The 17505-nt window shown below is 39.4% G+C and overlaps 1 protein-coding gene across 2 annotated transcripts in view; it reads right to left on the minus strand.

Moving 5' to 3' along the window:
* Nucleotides 1-17505, minus strand: part of ZMYM4 (zinc finger MYM-type containing 4) — a 131539-nt gene that overhangs the window by 83327 nt on the left and 30707 nt on the right. Inside the window, exon 2 of one of the 2 annotated variants that reach the window (XM_036255180.1) lies at nucleotides 14293-14354. The exons of the other annotated variant lie outside the window; for it this stretch is intronic. The gene's annotated coding sequence lies outside the window, so the exon portion shown is untranslated. The remainder of the gene's footprint in view (nucleotides 1-14292; nucleotides 14355-17505) is intronic. 2 annotated transcript variants of the gene reach the window in all.

Raw genomic sequence — 17505 nt, forward strand, 5'->3', positions numbered from 1 at the left:
GATTGTTACAATGATCTTGAATGAAATAGTCAATCGAGGACCTGTTTTATCGTATAATCTCTCAATCTTTTTATTAACTTAATGTTATACTTTGCATTTCTCAGCATTTGCTGTGCAAAACCTGCAAGATGTTTTAAGAACAGTTCTGTCATCAAATTAATATAAGAAATACAAATCTATTTTTTTTTTCAGTAATTAACAGTGGTTATTAATTTATTAAATACTAAGAAGTCTAAAACTAAAGAAACCTACACTGCTTTGTTTCACCCAGCACTTTCCTAAATATACTTAACCATAGAACCTCTATGAAGGATAACATTTGAGAAACACTATGAAAAATCATGCTAAATGATGGTAATAGTTATACATAGCTACACATTTTAATACAAGAAAGTCTTTTTGAATTTAACAATATACTCCAAAGTCATGTTTTTTAGTGTTTTCTTAATTCCTCACCCGAGGATACTCTTTTTCTATTTATCATCAGATAAAGTAGGAAGGAGGGAGGGAGAGAGACAGAGAGAAATATCGATGTGATAGAGCCACATCGACTGGCTGCCTCCCACACAACCTGACCAGGGCTGGGGACAACATAACTGAGGTACGTGCCCTTGACTGGAATCAAACCCACCATTCATTGGTCCAGAGGCCGACTCTCTAACCGCTGAGCCAAACCAGCCAGGGCTTAGTTTTTCTTAATAATCATGCCATTTGGTCCTGAGCAGTAGTTAGAGCATCGGCCTGTGTACCAATGACCTGCAGGTTTGATTCTGGTCAAGGGCACGTACCTAGGTTGGGGTTCTTCCCCAGCACTGGTTGGGTGGTGCAGGAGGCAACCAGTCAATGTGTCCCTCTCACATCAATGTTTCTCTCTCCCTTTCTGTCCCTCCCTCCCTATCTGAAGATAAATAGAAAAATGTTCTCGGGTGAGGATTTAAAAAAAATAAAATAATAGTGCCATTTGTTCATGTGTGGTTTTCACAAGTATTGCATAAGCAAGGACTTTTCCACTAGGTAATTTAACAAATACATAGAATAGAATGTAACTGTTTAACATGTTAAAGAATATTTCTCTCACCCTGGCCGGCTTGGCTCAGTGGTTAGAGCATCGGCCTGCGGTCTGGAGAGACCCGGGTTTGGTTCCCGCTGAGGGCACATGCCTCGGTTGCAATTTGTCCCTAGCCCTGGTTGGGTCGTGTGGGTGGCGACCACTCGATGTGTCCCTTTCACATCGATGTTTCTCTCTCTCTCTCTCCCTCCCACTCTATCTGAACAAAATATCAAAAAATGTCCTCGGATAAGGATAAAAAAAAAAAAAAAAAAGAATATTTCTCTCAAACTATTAGTGAAATTAACAAGGATCATAAATACTTGGTTCCTAACACTCTCTTCCTACTAAGACTCACCTTCCACCACAAATGATCTGCTACTAATCACCACAGCAATCTTTCCTACAAAGTATGGATACGTTCTCAGAATTGTTCTCAACTCAATTCAGGTGTTCATTTACAATGAATTGAAGTTGGCAGCAAGATCAAATATTTACCATAAAATGGTAATATCAGCATTATTTTACCTTGTTTTTAAAGTTCTATTCTATGCAATAAGCAAAAAACATATAAGAAGTGAAAAGGAAACAAAATTATCATTTTTTATAGGTAATATGCTAGTCTATTTGAAAAGTCTAAGATAGTAGATTGAAATGTATTTGTAGTAAGAACACATTTCAATAGAGTGACTCTTTTTAAAATTCAACATTCAAACAAATCAAGAACACCCGGCTGGTGTGGCTCACTGGTTGAGCGTTGACCCATGCACCAAGCAGTCACGGGTTCAATTCCCAGTCAGGGCACATACCCAGGTTGTGGGCCAAATCCCCAGTAGGGTTATGCAGGAGGTGGCCAATCAATGTTTCTCTCTCCCTCCCTCTCCCCTCCTCTCTGTCTAAAATCAATAAAGAAAAAAATATATTTTTTAATCCTCACCCAAGGACATTTTTGCATTTATCTTCAGATAGAGCGGGAAGGAGAGAGAAAAGAAGGAAGAGAGAGAGAGAGAGAAACATCGATATGAGAGAGACACATCAACTGGCTGCCACTCGCATGACAACAACCAGGGCCAGGAATGAACCACAATCAAGGTACGTGCCCTTAGTGGGAACAGAACACAGGACTCTCTGGTCCGCGGGCCTATGCTCTAACCACTAAGCCAAACTGGCCAGGGCAAAAAAATATTTTTTAAATAAAATAAAACATAATGAAAAAATCCAATTCACAATAAAACTACATATAAAAAGTTCTGAAAATAGCCCTGGCCAGTTTGGCTCAGTGGTTAGAGCACTGGCCTGTGGACCGAAGAGTCCGGGGTTTGGTTCCCACTATGGGCATGTACCTCGGTTGCAGTTTGTCCTGGCCCCAGTTGGGGTCGTGTGGGTGGCAGCCACTTGATGTCTCTCTCTCACATCAATGTTTCTCTCTTTCTCCCTCTCTCCCTCCCGCTCTATCCAAAGATAAATGCAGAAATGTCCTCCCTCAGGTGAGGATAAAAAAAAAAGTTCTGAAAATAAAGTTAAGAAATACATAAAGTCATTATGAAAACAACTACAAAACTTTTCAGAGGGTAAATAGGTAATACACGATTACAAAGAGAAAAAAATCAATACTATGAAGAACTCAATTTCCTCACAAAATAGGAAAGGTGGATTGAGACAAAAACCATTATCAAGGACATCTGGAAGAATAAAAGTAAGAAGACTATCCAAGAAAATGTTGAATTGTAATAGTAACAAGAAGAAAAATATGCCAAACCATATATTAAAGATATGTACAATTAATTAAAATGTGATACTGGCAAGGCAATGAATAGATTTACGAAATGAAATTTAAAATACAAAGTCCAAAGTATACTTAATTAGAATATGACCAGTAACCATTTAAGGTAAAACTTTTTTAAGTCACCACTTTACAACTGACACCATAAAAAAGTTCAAATAAATTAAAAACTGAAAAAAAAATGAAGACACTACAAGATAGGAAAGTCTTCTAACCGTAAACAGAAACAAATCCTCTAAGACAATTTAATAAGCTTGACCATATTAAAAGTTGAAAGTGTGCCCTGGCTGGTTTGGCTCAGTGATTAGAGCTTGGCTTGCAGGTTCAATCCCCAGGCCCAGTCAGGGTCATGCGGGAGGCAACCAATAGGTGTGTCTCTCTCTCTCACTTTCTCTCTCTCTCTCCCTCCCTACCTTCCATTCTATCTAAAAATAAATGGAAAAATATCCTCAGATGAGGATTAAAAATATAATTTAAAAATACTTTAGCCCTGGCCGGTTTTGCTCAGTGGTTAGAGCGTCAGTCTGCGGTCCACAGAGACCCAGGTTCAGTTCCCGCTAAGGGCATGTACCTTGGCTGCAGTTTGTCCCCAGCCCCCTGGTTGGGTCGTGTGGGTGGCGGCCACTCGATGTGTCCCTTTCACGTCGATGTTTCTCTCTCTTCCTCTCTCTCCTTCCTGCTCTATCTGAGTAAAAAATGGAAAAATGTCCTCAGGTGAGGATTAAAAAAAAAAAAAAAAATACTTTAAATTAAAATTGTCTGTAAAAACCTAAACACAATCTTGGAAATAAGTTTGAATTAATATCACAATGGTTAATGCCCTATCAATAAGCAATCTTGACATCCACTAAAGAGCAGCACCCCAACAGAAAATGACTGAAGACACCAAACAATCACTAAACATTCAATCTCATCTGAAGTCAAAATGAAGATATCATTTTTTCTCCGACTAGCAAAGACACAAGTGGATATATAAATTCCCCTTTTTAAAAAAAATACCTAATGTATCTAGGAAAGTTCTCATTATACAGAGATCCAATTCACTCTTTATAGTAACTACATAGTCTTTCATTGTTTTATATATAGGTATATATATAGACACGTCGCTTCACACTTTTTTCCAAATATTATAGTTGCTATCCTTGTGCATATAAATTGGCTTATACACATCAGTGTACACATGTGTATGTGAGTGTATGTGTGTGATCACATATATATGATAAATCCCAAGAAGTAGAATCATGAAATTAAAGAGCATATATGAATAAGGTGAGTTCCTGTTGTTTCTCAAGAACTTCTCTACCACTTGGCATGAAGTTTTATTCATCTTCCTCAATTTGGGGGGGGGGGGATATTATCTTATTGTTAAATTTCCATTTTTTAATTTTATTTTACATTTTTGACTTTTGAATAAAAATCTTTCTATGTAGTTAGTAATCATCTATGACTCTAATTTCTATCAGCTGCCCAACTATGGAATTATTTAGGTGACCTGAGGCAATGGTTCCCAAATCACTGTAATTAGTGATTAACACTTATCAGGAACCTCACCCTGTGGCCTGGCATTGTTTTCAACTTTTAAATTTACTTAATTCAAGTTAGCTTCCCTAAAGTCTCATTAAATAAGTATGTTAACACCTCTATTTTATAAATGAAGAAATGGAGGTATTGAGAGGTTGACAGAATGGACAAAGAGACAGAGAGAGACAGAGAACCAGAGACAGAGAACCAGAGACAGAGACAGAGACAGAGAGCTCTCTGAAAAAGGATCCCCAGAAAAAAGCCCAAACTTCTGACTCTCCTCCAATACCTGGCCTATAGTACTTCACTGTTTCCTGCCTTTATGTTCCCATTATGTCCCCATCCCCAAAGCTGTTAGAGCTGTTATAAATAACCTGTAGCTCACCCAATCTCTCAAATAGTTTTATGCCTCTGGACCATTGTGCACAGTGCTCAAGCGTTTCCAGTCTTAATTCAACAGTAAACACCTACTCAGATTCTGTGACTGAGCTAAAGTTACAACTCTTTAATGATACCATCTTACACAACCCACACACACTCAACTTCCCAAACAAGGGAAATTCACAACTCTCTTTCCTAGCACTACTACAGCACATGTGTCCATGATAACTAATATAGGAATTTTACTCCAAAGTTGAGGATGCTATAAGGAGTCAAGTAACCATACATATTTCAAAGGCTACACCATGAAATATCCCATTCTTTTGGTAGATCTATCTGCTGACAAATAAAAGGGGTAATACAAATGTGAAGTTTTAACTCCATTCTATAGACTATCTAAAAAAGAAATCATTTTAAAAAATGAGTATTTTTTTATACAAAAGCCTTTCAAGTTACACAAAAATTTAAAATAATCTAGTTTCATCCTGGCCGGCTTGGCTCAGTGGTTAAGAGCATCGAGCCCTCGGGCCAAAGAGTTATGGGTTTGATACTGATAACAGGCATGTACCTTGGTTGTAACTTGGTCCCTGCCCTGGTCAGGGTCATGCAGGCAATGTGTCTCTCTCACAAAAACGTTTCTCTCTCTCTTTCCCCCCATCCCACTCTATCTGAAGATAAAGGGGAAAATATCCTTGTGTGAGGACTTAAAAATAAATAAATAAATAATCTAGTTTATTTCAATAAAACCCTAATGAATTAAAATTGTAAAGGATTAGAGATTCCACATTTCTCACAGCAGGGGGTGTACCTCAGTATAGAGAGATTTTTTTTAATTCCTTACTGCTGTATGCTTAGCACCTACAATAATACCCATAACATAAGTTCAATAAATGTTTGCTGAATTAAAGAATTACTATTAATTAATAAGTAATTTAAAACTTATCTATATTAAAAACATGAACATTCTAGAGTACACTTTAAAATTAGCAAGAATCAGTCCTGGCCGGTTTGGCTCGGCAGTTAGAATGTAGGCCTGCGGTCCAGAGAATCCCGGGTTCAGTTCCCGCTAAGGGCACGTACCTCAGTTGCACGTACCAACCAGTCAATGTGTCCCTTTCACATCGATGTTTCTCTCTCTCTCTTCCTCTCTCTCCCTCCCACTCTATCTGAACAAAAAACGAAAAAAATGTCCTCAGGTGAGGACAAAAAAATAAAATGATCATTTAAAAAATAAATAAATAGCCCTGGCCAGTTAGGCTCAGCGGTTAGAGCATTGGCCTGCGGTCCAGAGAGACCTGGGTACGGTTCCTGCTAAGGGCATGTACCTCAGTTGCAGTTTGTCCCCAGCCCTGGTTGGTCGAGTGGGTGGCGGCCACTCGATGTGTCCCTTTCACATCGATGTTTCTCTCTCTCTCTCTCTCTCTCTCTCTCTCTCTCTCTCTCTCTCTCACTCTCTCTTCTTCCCACTCTATCTGAACAAAAAATGGAAAAATGTTCTCAGGTGACAATTAAAAAAATAAAAAATAAAATAAAATTAGCAAGAATCAGACAGATCAAAATTACAACTAAACTACTGAACAACCATCATTCAGAACAACTTGACATCGAGCTGAATGGAAGTCCTACAACTACAAAATTAAAAAAGAAACCACATTGAGACTGTTGGAGGGGCGGAGGTGCAGGAGGCACAGATGGACTGGTCCCTCATCCACCTGTGGTGTAAATATCAGGAAGGCTACCTTGGTTGTGAAGGTGCTCCCAGAGGAGTAAGGGGTCCCTGTCCCACACCCAGCTCCCAGCATAGGGTTCCAGTGCCAGGAAGAGAAATCCACAAAATTTCTGGCTATAAAAACCAGTAGGAACTGAGGCTGATGGAGGCTGAGGCTTCTAGAGTCCCAGGCAATTCATAAAGGGCTCAAGCACAGACTTACTCGGACTCGCTCCTTCTGGACTCCGGCTTTGGGGAGGCAGCTTGAAAGGCACCAGAGACATAGGGGAAGAAATGGGGCGAGGACTGGAGAGGCAGCTTTCCCCCAGACAGACTTGCTGTTGGAGGCCCTGTTCCTTTGGTGAGCCCTTCCCTAGCGCAGCAAACTGGAGCCATATCTAGGACTCCAGAACCAGGTTCACACTGTTTGCCCCATCCTGGTGATTCCCTGAGACCCTGCCCCACCCAACTTTCAGGTCCACCCAAGCTGTTTCCAATGGCTCTACCACAGGACTGGCCTGTCTCTGATTCTGCTTCAGATTTTCCTAAAATCTCTCAAACAAGCAGCATCTGGTCTCAGCAAGCCCCATACCTCTCACTAAGTGGACCCAGGCCTGGCACTAGAAGCAGCCAGCCTTGGTTCACAACTTGGCTTTCCCTGGGCACCTCCAAGCCCAGCACAAGCAGCAGCTATCGGCAAATCACTTTGTAGCTTATGCCAGGTGGCCCCAGGTAGAACACAAGTAGTGACTGACCTTGCCCAAGAGTCGGCACACCCAGTGGACAGCTGTAGATCATGTTGATGCACCACCACCCAATCACCTCCACAAGTGACACACTCAGTGAGTGGACTCAGTGGGTAACCAGAGACTTACTGAAGTAAGTCTTGCTCTATATGGTGGGCCCCTAAACAGCTGACCCTCCAAAGGAGCCAGGGGCCAGTAGTCAGTGGGCACAGTCAGTCCGCGCAGCTGACCAACCTGAGTAAATACCTCCCATTGATGGACCAACAGCAATCAAAACTCAATTACAAGGAAAGATGTCCAGTCCACACAAGGGGTGCACCTCGAGGGCCCAGCTGGGGTGATAAGGGAGGCTGTGCCACTGGACCCTATAGAACATCTACAACTATAGGCCACCCTACGAAGCCCAGTAGACATAGCAAATCTACACAGAAAGAAACACAGGGAAGCAGCCAAAATGAGGAGACAAAAAAACATGTTCTAAATGCAAGAACAGAACAAAATTCCAGGAAAATAACTAAACAAAATGAAGAAAAGCAATCAATCACATGCAGAGTTCAAAACATTGGTTATAAGGATGCTCAAGGAACTTAGTGAGAACTTCAAGAATCTTAAGGAGAACTCAAAGTAACTTAGTGAGAACATCAACAACATAAAAAAGGACCAGTCAGAAATGAAAGATGCACTACTGATATAAAGAATAATTTACAGGGAATCAATAATAGAGTAGGTGAGCCCTGGCCAGTTTGGCTCAATGGTCGGAATGTAGGCCTGCAGACCAGAGTCCCGGATTCGATTCCGTCCAAGGGCACATACCTCGGTTGCAGTTCGGCCCCGGCCTCAAATGGGGTTGTGCGGGTGACAACCAATCAATGTGTCTCACTCACATCGATGTTTCTCTCTTTCTCTCTACCTCTCCCTCCCACTCTGTCTGAAGATAAATGTAAAAATATCCTTGGGTGAGGATTAAAAAAATAAATAAAAACAGTAGAGTTGGTGAAGCCAAGAAGCAAACTAGTGATTTGGAATATAAGGAAGCAAAAAACACCCATTCAGAACAGCAAAAAGAAAAAAATCCAAAAAAAATGAGGACAGTGTAAGGAGCCTCTGGGACAACTTAAAGCATGCCAATATTCGCCTCATGGTGATGCCAGAAGGAAAAGAGAGAGAGCAAGAAGTTGAAAACCTATTTGAAAAAATATGACAGAAAACTTCCCTAACTTCGTGAAGTAAACAGACATACAAGTCCAGGAAGTACAGAAAGTCCCAAACAAGATGAACCCAAAGAGGTCCACACCAAGACACAGCATCATCAAATGCAAAGGTGAAAGACTCTTAAAAGTGGCAAGAGAAAAGCAGTTCGTTACCTACAAAGGAGTTCCCATGAGACTATAGGCTGCTTTCTCAAAAGAAACTTTGCAGACGAGAAAGGAGTGGCAAGAGATATTCAAAGTGATGAAAAGCAACACCTACAACCAAGATTACTCTAACCTAAAAAGCTATTATTTAAAATCGATAGCCATATAAAGAGATTCCCAGATAAGATAAAGCTAAAGGAGGAGTTCGTCACCACCAAGCCAATATTATATAAAAGGTTGAAGGGTCTTCTTGAAGGAGAAAATATGAATAAAATGGCAATAAATACGTATCTATCAACAATTGAATCTACAAACAAAATCAGCAAGCAGAACAGAAACAGACTCATACATACAGAGAACTTTTTGTTGGTTGCCAGATGGGAGGGGGCTGGGAGGATGGGTGAAAAAGTTGAAGGAATTAAGAAGCACAAATTGGTTGTTAGACTGATGAACCTCAAAAGGAAGAGGGGAGGTTAGGCAGAAAGAGAAAAACCAAAAAACTTATATGCATATATGCATAAACAATAAACAGAGACAACAGTGTAGTGGAGGCAGGAGGAGGCAGAAATGCGGAGGAGGGTGTCAATGGGGAAAAAAGGTGGTATATCTGTTGTACATTCAACAATAAAGATAAATTAAAAAAATAAAATAAAATAAAATTAGCAAGAATAATGCCCTGCCGTTTTGGCTTGGCAGTTGCAGCATCAGCCTGAGGACCAAACAGTGGCGGGTTTCTGGACAAGGGTGAGAATCTCGGTTGCAGTTCAGTCCCCAGCCCCAGTCAGATCGTGCAGGGGGCAACCAGTTGATGTGTCTGTCTGTCTGTCTGTCTCCCTTCCTCCATCCCTCGCCCTCTATCTGAGGATAGATGGAAGAATACCCTTAGATGAGGATTAAAAAATAAAATAAAATTAGCAAGATTCTCAAAAATTAAGCAGAAGCTTCCGTTTTAATGCTTATAACAGACCACCACAAATTAAATATCTCATCCTCTTCCTCACCCCCGCAGTGGTGATTCAAGTCTTTGCCTATTGCTACTCCCATTCAAAAATCCCCTACTTACACTTTGAAGTTTATTCATAGTAATGATCTTGATAATCATTTTATCAAGTTATAAAATATAATAAGTTGTTGTGGGGAAAAATACTTTTCATAAAGGCAATACTCACTTTGCACTATAGTGCAGAAACATGAAAATGACAAAAGTTAAAACTGACAGAGCAATGATAACAATCAAAGGACAAAAATTACAATTGTTCTGTGCTCTTCAAGATTTTTGTCAAAACATTTTATCCCTTGTAAATATATAAGGAAATTTTTAAAAACTGTGTAACTAATATTAATTTTATAATTTAAAACAAAAGAAACTTTGAGAATCAAATATTTTATTTCTTTGTAAAATACCTTATCAAGACTATATAGTGCTCCCCATCTTCTTTTCCTCAGATAATTTATGACACAAAATAAGCATCTTTTCTATGCCTTCGCAAACTGTCATAATCCTTTGCAAGCTTGGTTCAGCTACCAACATTTTGCCCTTTCCATTTTAATCTATTTCCAAGAGTTCCTTTAACATGAAGTTTTTGCCAGGAGATATAGTGGTTCTCAACCTTCCTAATGCCGCGACGGGTTAATACAGTTCTTCATGTTGTGGTGACCCCCAACCATAAAATTATTTTTGTTGCTACTTCATAACTGTAATTTTGCTACTGTTATGTCTTAGGCGACCCCTGTGAAAGAGCCATTCAACTCCCAAAGGGGTCGCGACCCACAGGTTGAGAACCCCTGCTCTAAGACAACTTCATCCTTTTTGTCACAACCACCTTCTTCGTTTATATTGATAAATTACCCCTAAGTGTACCAGGCTTCTTTTCTATATGTTACCCTTTATGAACACTTCAAGAATCTATGTCTCTACCTTTTTTTTTTTTTTTTTAATTCATCTTAGAGAAGAGGAGGAGAGGGAGGGAGAGAGAAACATCAATCGGTTGCCTCCCGCATTTCAGCTCTGACTAGTTTAGCTAAGCAGTTAAGAGCATCAGCCCTTGTACTGAAGGGTCATGGATTCAATTCAGGTCAAGGACAAGTACCTAAATGCAAGTTCAATCCCTAGCCCTGGTCAGGGTTCTGCAAGAGGCAACCAATCAATGTGTGTGTCTATCTCTTATATTGATGTCTGTCTGTCTCTCATGTCAATGTTTCTCCCTCTCTCCCTTTCTCTCCCTCTCTGTCCCTCCCACTCTAGCCTAGGATAAATAGAAAAATATTCTCGGGTGAGAATGAAAAAATAAAATAAAAGCAAACTTCTAATCAATATTGCACATAAACATGGATACAAAAATTCTTATCAAAATATTATAAACTTAATTCAGGATCATATTAAAAGTATTATCCATCATAATTATATGGAACTTATTACAGAAAGGCAAGTTGGTTTAACATTCAAAAAACAAATGAACAGACTGAAAAAGAAGAAATTAACTACATGATCTTTGCAATGCACTCAGAAAAAGCATTTGATAAAATTTAACTCCATTGGGTATTAAAAAAAAAAAAAAACTCTCTCAGCAAACTAATAGTAGAAGGTACTATTACATTATCTAAACCTGAGATGGAATCTATGAAAATCCTGCAACTAACAAAGGCATCCAATTAAGGAATATTTAAAAACTCAATTTGCAACTTTGTTTGCAGATGGTATGATCTTAAATGTGGAAAACCCTATATTCTACACACCAAAAAAAATGTTAGAATAAATTAATTCAGCAAAGTAGCAGGACATCAACACAGAAAAATCAGTAATCAGTTGCACTTCTACATACTAGCTATGAACAATCTGAAAAGGAAATTACAAAAACAATTCCACTTACAATAGCATCAAAAAGAATACTATAAATACCTAGAAAATAATTTAACCAAGGAGGTAAAACACTTGTACAATGAAAACTACAAAGCATTACTGAAAGAAATTAAAGACATAAATAAATGGAAATGCATCCCACATTAATGGATTGAAAGACTTAATACTGCTAGGATGTCAATTCTATCCAAAGCAACCTACCAATTAGATTCAATACCTATCAAAATTCCAATGACTTACTTTGCAGAACTAGAATAACGCATTCTAAAACTCATATAGACTCTCCAGAGACCCTGCATAGCCAAACGGTCCTGAAAAAAGAAGAATAAAGCTGGAGGGCTCACATTTCTTTATTTTAATACTTACTACTACAAAGCTCCAGTAATAAAAACATTGCAGTTCTGGCTTAAAGACAGACATACAGACCATAGAACAGAGAGTTCAGAAAGAAATCCTCACATTTATGGTCAAATGATTTTGACAAAGGTATGCCAAAACCATTCAATAGGAAAAGGATAATCTTTTCAACAAATGTTAGGAAAACTGGATATCCACTTGCAAAGGAATGACATAGGATCCTTACCTCACACCATATATGAAAATTAACTTAAAAAGGATCAAAGACCTAAAACTATAAAATTCTTAGATATAAACAAAGGACAAAAGCTTCATGACAATAGAATTTGGCAATGACTGCATGAATATGACACCAAATGCACAGGCAACAAAAAATAAACAAGTAAGACTTTATACAAAGTTTTAAATTTTGTGCATCAAAACACAGTATCGCCCTGGCCGGTTTGGTTCAGCGGTTAGAGTGTCGGCCTGCGGTCCTGAGAGACCCGGGTTCGGTTCCCCCTAAGGGCGCGTACCTCGGTTGCAGTTTGTCCCCGGCCCTGTTCGGTTGTGCAGGTGGCAGCCACTCGATGTGTTCCTTTCACATCGATGTTTCTCTCTCTCTGTTCCTCTCTCTCCCTCCCACTCTACCTGAACAAAAAATGGAAAAATGTCCTCGAGTGATTAAAAAAACAAAACAAAAAAAAACACAGTATCAACAGAGTAAAAAGGCAATTCACCGACTGAATTAAAATATTTACAGCTCTTATATCTGATAAGGGATTAATATCCAGAATATAGAGAGAACTCCTAAAACTCAATAACAAAAATCACCCTGATTCCAAAATGGGGAAAAGACTTAACAGACATCTCTAGAGATATGCAAATAGTCAATAAGCACATGAAAAGATGCTCAATATTGTCCTGGCAGGTTTGGCACAGCAGTTAGAGCATTGGCCCCAGGACCAAAGGGTCTCAGGTTTGATACCTGGTCAAGGGCACATACCTGGGTTGCAGGATCAATCCCTGGCCCCAGATGGGAAGCAGTAAATTGATGTGTCTCTCTGACATCAATGTCTCTCTACCCCCCTCTCCCTCCCTTCCATTTTATCTAAAAATCAATGGAAAAATATCTTCGGGTAAGAATTAACAACAACAATAAAATGGGTAAGATAATAAATTTTGTTATGTGGCCAGGACAGTGTGACTCAGTGAACTGAGCATCATCCCATGGACTAAGAGGTCCCAGTTTGATGCCCGGTCAGGGCACATGCCTGGGTTGCAGGCTTGATCCCTATTAGGGGGCATGCAGGAGGCATCCCATTGATATTTCTGTCTCACATGGATGTTTCTATCGCTCTCTCCGTAATAAAAATCAATAAACTTACAAAAATAATAAATTTTGTTATGTGTATTTTACCACCATTATTATTATTTTTTTTTTTTTTGATAGCGAAATAAAGAGTTTTTCAGATGTCCAAAAGCTGGAAGAATTCAGCAGCATAATAAAGTTAAGTCCTCCAGGAAGAAGTAAAATGTTACCACATGGAAATCAGGGTTTACGCAAAGGAATGAAGAGTACTAGAAATGTAAATATCTGAGTGTACCGATTATAAATGTATTTTTCTCAACTCCAAATCTATTCTTTTCTGCCTTGTTTTATGGTAATGGAGCTGGCAAACTATGAACATTTCTCCTTTGACAACTAGCACAATGTTAACCACCTTTGTCAGCAGATGGCACTAAAGGAATACTCCAGAAGGAAGTTCTCTTCTCATTAAACTGTACTCTGAACTGCTTGCTCCAGTGGAAGCCAGTAGCATGCAAGACACCCAATGACTCTCTCCCAGGTGCCAACTTCCCACCAAGTCTCCAGTAACACACACAACCCTATGATTAGTTTCCTAGAAAGTTTTGTCAGTACCCCAGTGGGCGGAAGGCTTCCCAGAGAATTTTGCCAGTGACCCAGCTGTCTTCTTAGGCAGGTTCAGCAAGGAGCTTCCTTGTGACTCTGCCAGCACCCCAAAGGGAGGTTTCCCTGTTTGCCAATAAAATCTGCAGCACTTCAAACTTGTCCAGCATTCATTGGAACATACCATCTCCAACAAGATCTAACTCTCAGCCTTCAAGCTGAGACAGGGCATCTTTCTAATTTGTTACATCCCTGCTACTCTGCCTCAGCCTGGGAGTTAGTGGCTACTCCCTCTACCTGCTATTCTATATATCTTAAAGTTCTCTTCCCAACTTAGGGTTAATTGTCTGTAACTGGTTAATAATTCTTTATATAAAACTTTTCCTATTCAAATTACTGTGAGGTTTCTGACCTCTGATTAATAAAGGATTGATACCATCAGTGATAAAGTCTACGGGACACTATATTAGTTAGGGGAGCTCTGCATACTTAAAAAGCTGTGTGGTTGCTCTCTTTTATATATCAGGCATGCCTATGGGGAAATCTCACCACTGAGATGGGCACTGAGGATGATGGGATTCCAAAGTAACAGAGGCCAAATGGCAGCACTTAACCCCAATGATAAGGGCAACAGGGACGTACCGGTAATCAGAATGCTTTGGCCCGCAGGGATCTTTGGCAGTGGCTAATTGATCACGATGTTCCTAGGAATGAAATAGATGGGCAGTTTAATCTGTATAACACGAAAATGCCTAAATCTGGTGGCCAAAAACCGACTTGAGTCATCACAGTGGAAGTCACGTACATTTGCCCAGTTTCCAGACCTAGTCAATTCACAGACCCATAGCCTCTTGATGGAGGAAAGACTAGGTCGCCCTTAAGGACTCTGCACCGTTTCTACAAGTACATAGCATAATCTTCCTGCAAGTCTTCTCCAGAGGGACTGACAGTCATTTAGAAGAGTAGTGCTGCCCAGCCAGTGTGGTTCAGTGGTTGAGCATTGACCTATGCACCAAGAGGTCGCCAGTTCAATTCTTAGCCAGGGCATATGCCCAGATTGTGGGCCAAATCCCCAGTGGGGGATATGCAGGAGGCGGCCAATCGATGCTCTCTCTCATCGATGTTTCTCTCCCTCTCCTCTCTCTCTAAAATCAATAAAATAAAATAAAAATTAGAAGAGTAGTGCTTTTCAATCAGAGACAACTTTGCTCCCCAAGTCTAAAAAATCTGGCCATGTCTGGAAGCATTTGTGGTTACCACAACTGGGAAGTTCTACTGACATCTAGCGGATAAAGGCCAGGGATGCTGTGAAACATCTGACAATATATACAACAGTCACCATAGCAAAGAATTATCTTGACTTAAATATCTCTTCAAAATCTAGACAATTATTTCCCTAACCTCATCTCCTACTCCTCACCCAATCTTGCTCACTCACATCTTTGCTGTTCACAAAAGACACAGAGCACTCTTCTGCCTCACAGCCTTTGCCTTTTTTCCCTCTACTTGGAATGTTCTTCTCAGATGCCGACATGGCTTGCTTTCTCATCTCCTTCAGACTTTTGGTTAAAAGTCACTATTTAAAATTGCAATGCCCTTTCCACCATAGCACATTGTATCTTGTTTTTCTGCTTTGTTTCTCTATACAAATGCTCCATTTTAAATCCTCTACATTAGGCCCTAGCAGGTTTGACTCAGTGGATTCAATTCCAGTTAAGGGCATACACCTCAGTTGCAGTTCAGTCCCTGGTCAGGTAGTGCGGGAGGCAACCAATCGATGTCTCTCTCTCACATCGATGTTTTTTCTCTCTCTCTCCTTCCTTCCCACTCTATCTGAAGATTAAAAAAAAAAAAATCCTCGGGTGAGGATTTAAAAATATATATATATAAATACATAAAAATAAATCCTCTAATTAGCATTTCTCTCTCCCATCACTAGAATGTAAACTCTGTAAGAGCAGAGATTTTCTCCATTTTATTATTTATTACTGTATCCTCAATATCTACAATGGTTCCTTGTATAGAACACGCAAACATATGAATGAAAGCATAAATGGTGATTGGATATGGAATATTGAGAAATTCAAACATAACTCCTAAAGTGTTATCTGCTTTTATCTGCCCAGTACTCCAGTCTTCTGAAAATAGTCACTTCCATTATTCAAGTATTTCAAACACTTTTTCTTTCTTAAAAATGTAGTGATATTTGCCCTGGCCAGGTGGCTCCGTTTGCTGAAGCCTAGTCTAGGTGGCAGGTTCCAGCCCCAGTCAGGGCTCCTACAAGAAGTAAACAATCAATGTTCCCCTCTCACATTGATGTCTCCCCCTGCTCCCCCCAACCCCCCACTTCCTCTCTTAAAAAAAAAAAAAAGCAGTAAAAATATATCCTTGGGTGAGGATTAAAAATAGTCAAATCTATCATTCTTTTGAATTGCATTATTTTTTTTCTTTGTCGATTTTAGAGAGAGGAAGGAAAAGGGAGAGATAGAAACATCGACTGGCCGCCTCATGCAGCCCCTCCTCCAACTGGAGATGGGGCCCACAACCTGGGCATGTGCCCTGACCAGGAATAAAACCAGTGATCTCTTGGTGCATGGGTTGACACTCAACCACTGAGCCACACCAGCTGGCAGTGAATATCATTTTTTTTTTAATCTATGTTTAGAAAGGCATTCCCCATATCAAGACCTAATATTTATCTACATTTTCTTTGGATACTTTAATACTTTCATTTTCTTAGATTTATATATTAAAAACCTCTAGAATTTGTTTTGCCATCAGGAATAAGAAAAAAGATCTAACTTTATATTTGCTCAAATGACTGGCAGACTGTCCAAACACCATTTAATGAATAATAGACATGAATCTGTTTATTTGTAATAATTTGCCTTAGCATTCCTATACCAGTATTATATTCAAGATTCTCTAGAACAAGGTATCTGCCCATTCCCCTACTCCTGTACTCTCCCATTGTTCTTCTAATTCAAAACTATTTTGGCTATCTTTGACATATTTATAAATCCTAATGAATTTGATCATTGTTTTCTCAAATTCTACTCCCCTCACCATCAAAAAAAAAAGCTCCATTGTAATACTGCCTGAAATAATATTTTAATGGGACACATTTTTATAATATTGGGTTTTCCAATCCAGGAACATGGTACAGATAGTCCATTTTTTTCAAGAACTATGAAAACTTAGTGGTTACAGATTCTCACTTACACAGCCTGAATGAGTTCTAATCACATTCTTCCTCATTCTAGCAAGCTAAATAACCTTGACAAGACACTTTTCCTGTTACCCTCAGGTTTAACACTATTATTACAGGATCATTTTGAGGATTACATGAGTTAATACATATGCTTAAAACAATGCTCAATAAAAATTAGTTGTTGTTGTGACTATTGTTATTTTATATATATATATATGTGTGTGTGTATATATATATATATATATATATATATATATATCCCGCCCCCCTTTGATTTTAGAGAGGAAGGGAAAAGGAGAGAGAGAAACATTGATGAGAGAGAGTATCGATTGGCCGCCTCCTGCATGCCCCACACTGGGGATCGGGCCTACAACCTCGGCATGTGCCCTGACTGGGAATCGAACTGGCGTCCTCTTCGTGCATGGGTCGATGCTCAACCACTGAGCCACACCAGCTGAGCTGACCAGTCTTATTTTATTATCATTTTCTTTAAGTCTCAAATATTTCTTATTAGGTGTATCCCAAGGAGTTTGAATTTTTTTTAATATACATTTTTTATTGATTTGAGAAAGGAAGGGAAAGATAGAAACATCAATCAGCCACCTCCTGCACACCCCACAACGGGGATCAAGTCCACAACCCAG

This window comes from Molossus molossus, unplaced genomic scaffold (assembly GCF_014108415.1).
Source record: "Molossus molossus isolate mMolMol1 unplaced genomic scaffold, mMolMol1.p scaffold_m16_p_12, whole genome shotgun sequence".
Lineage (NCBI taxonomy): Eukaryota > Metazoa > Chordata > Mammalia > Chiroptera > Molossidae > Molossus > Molossus molossus.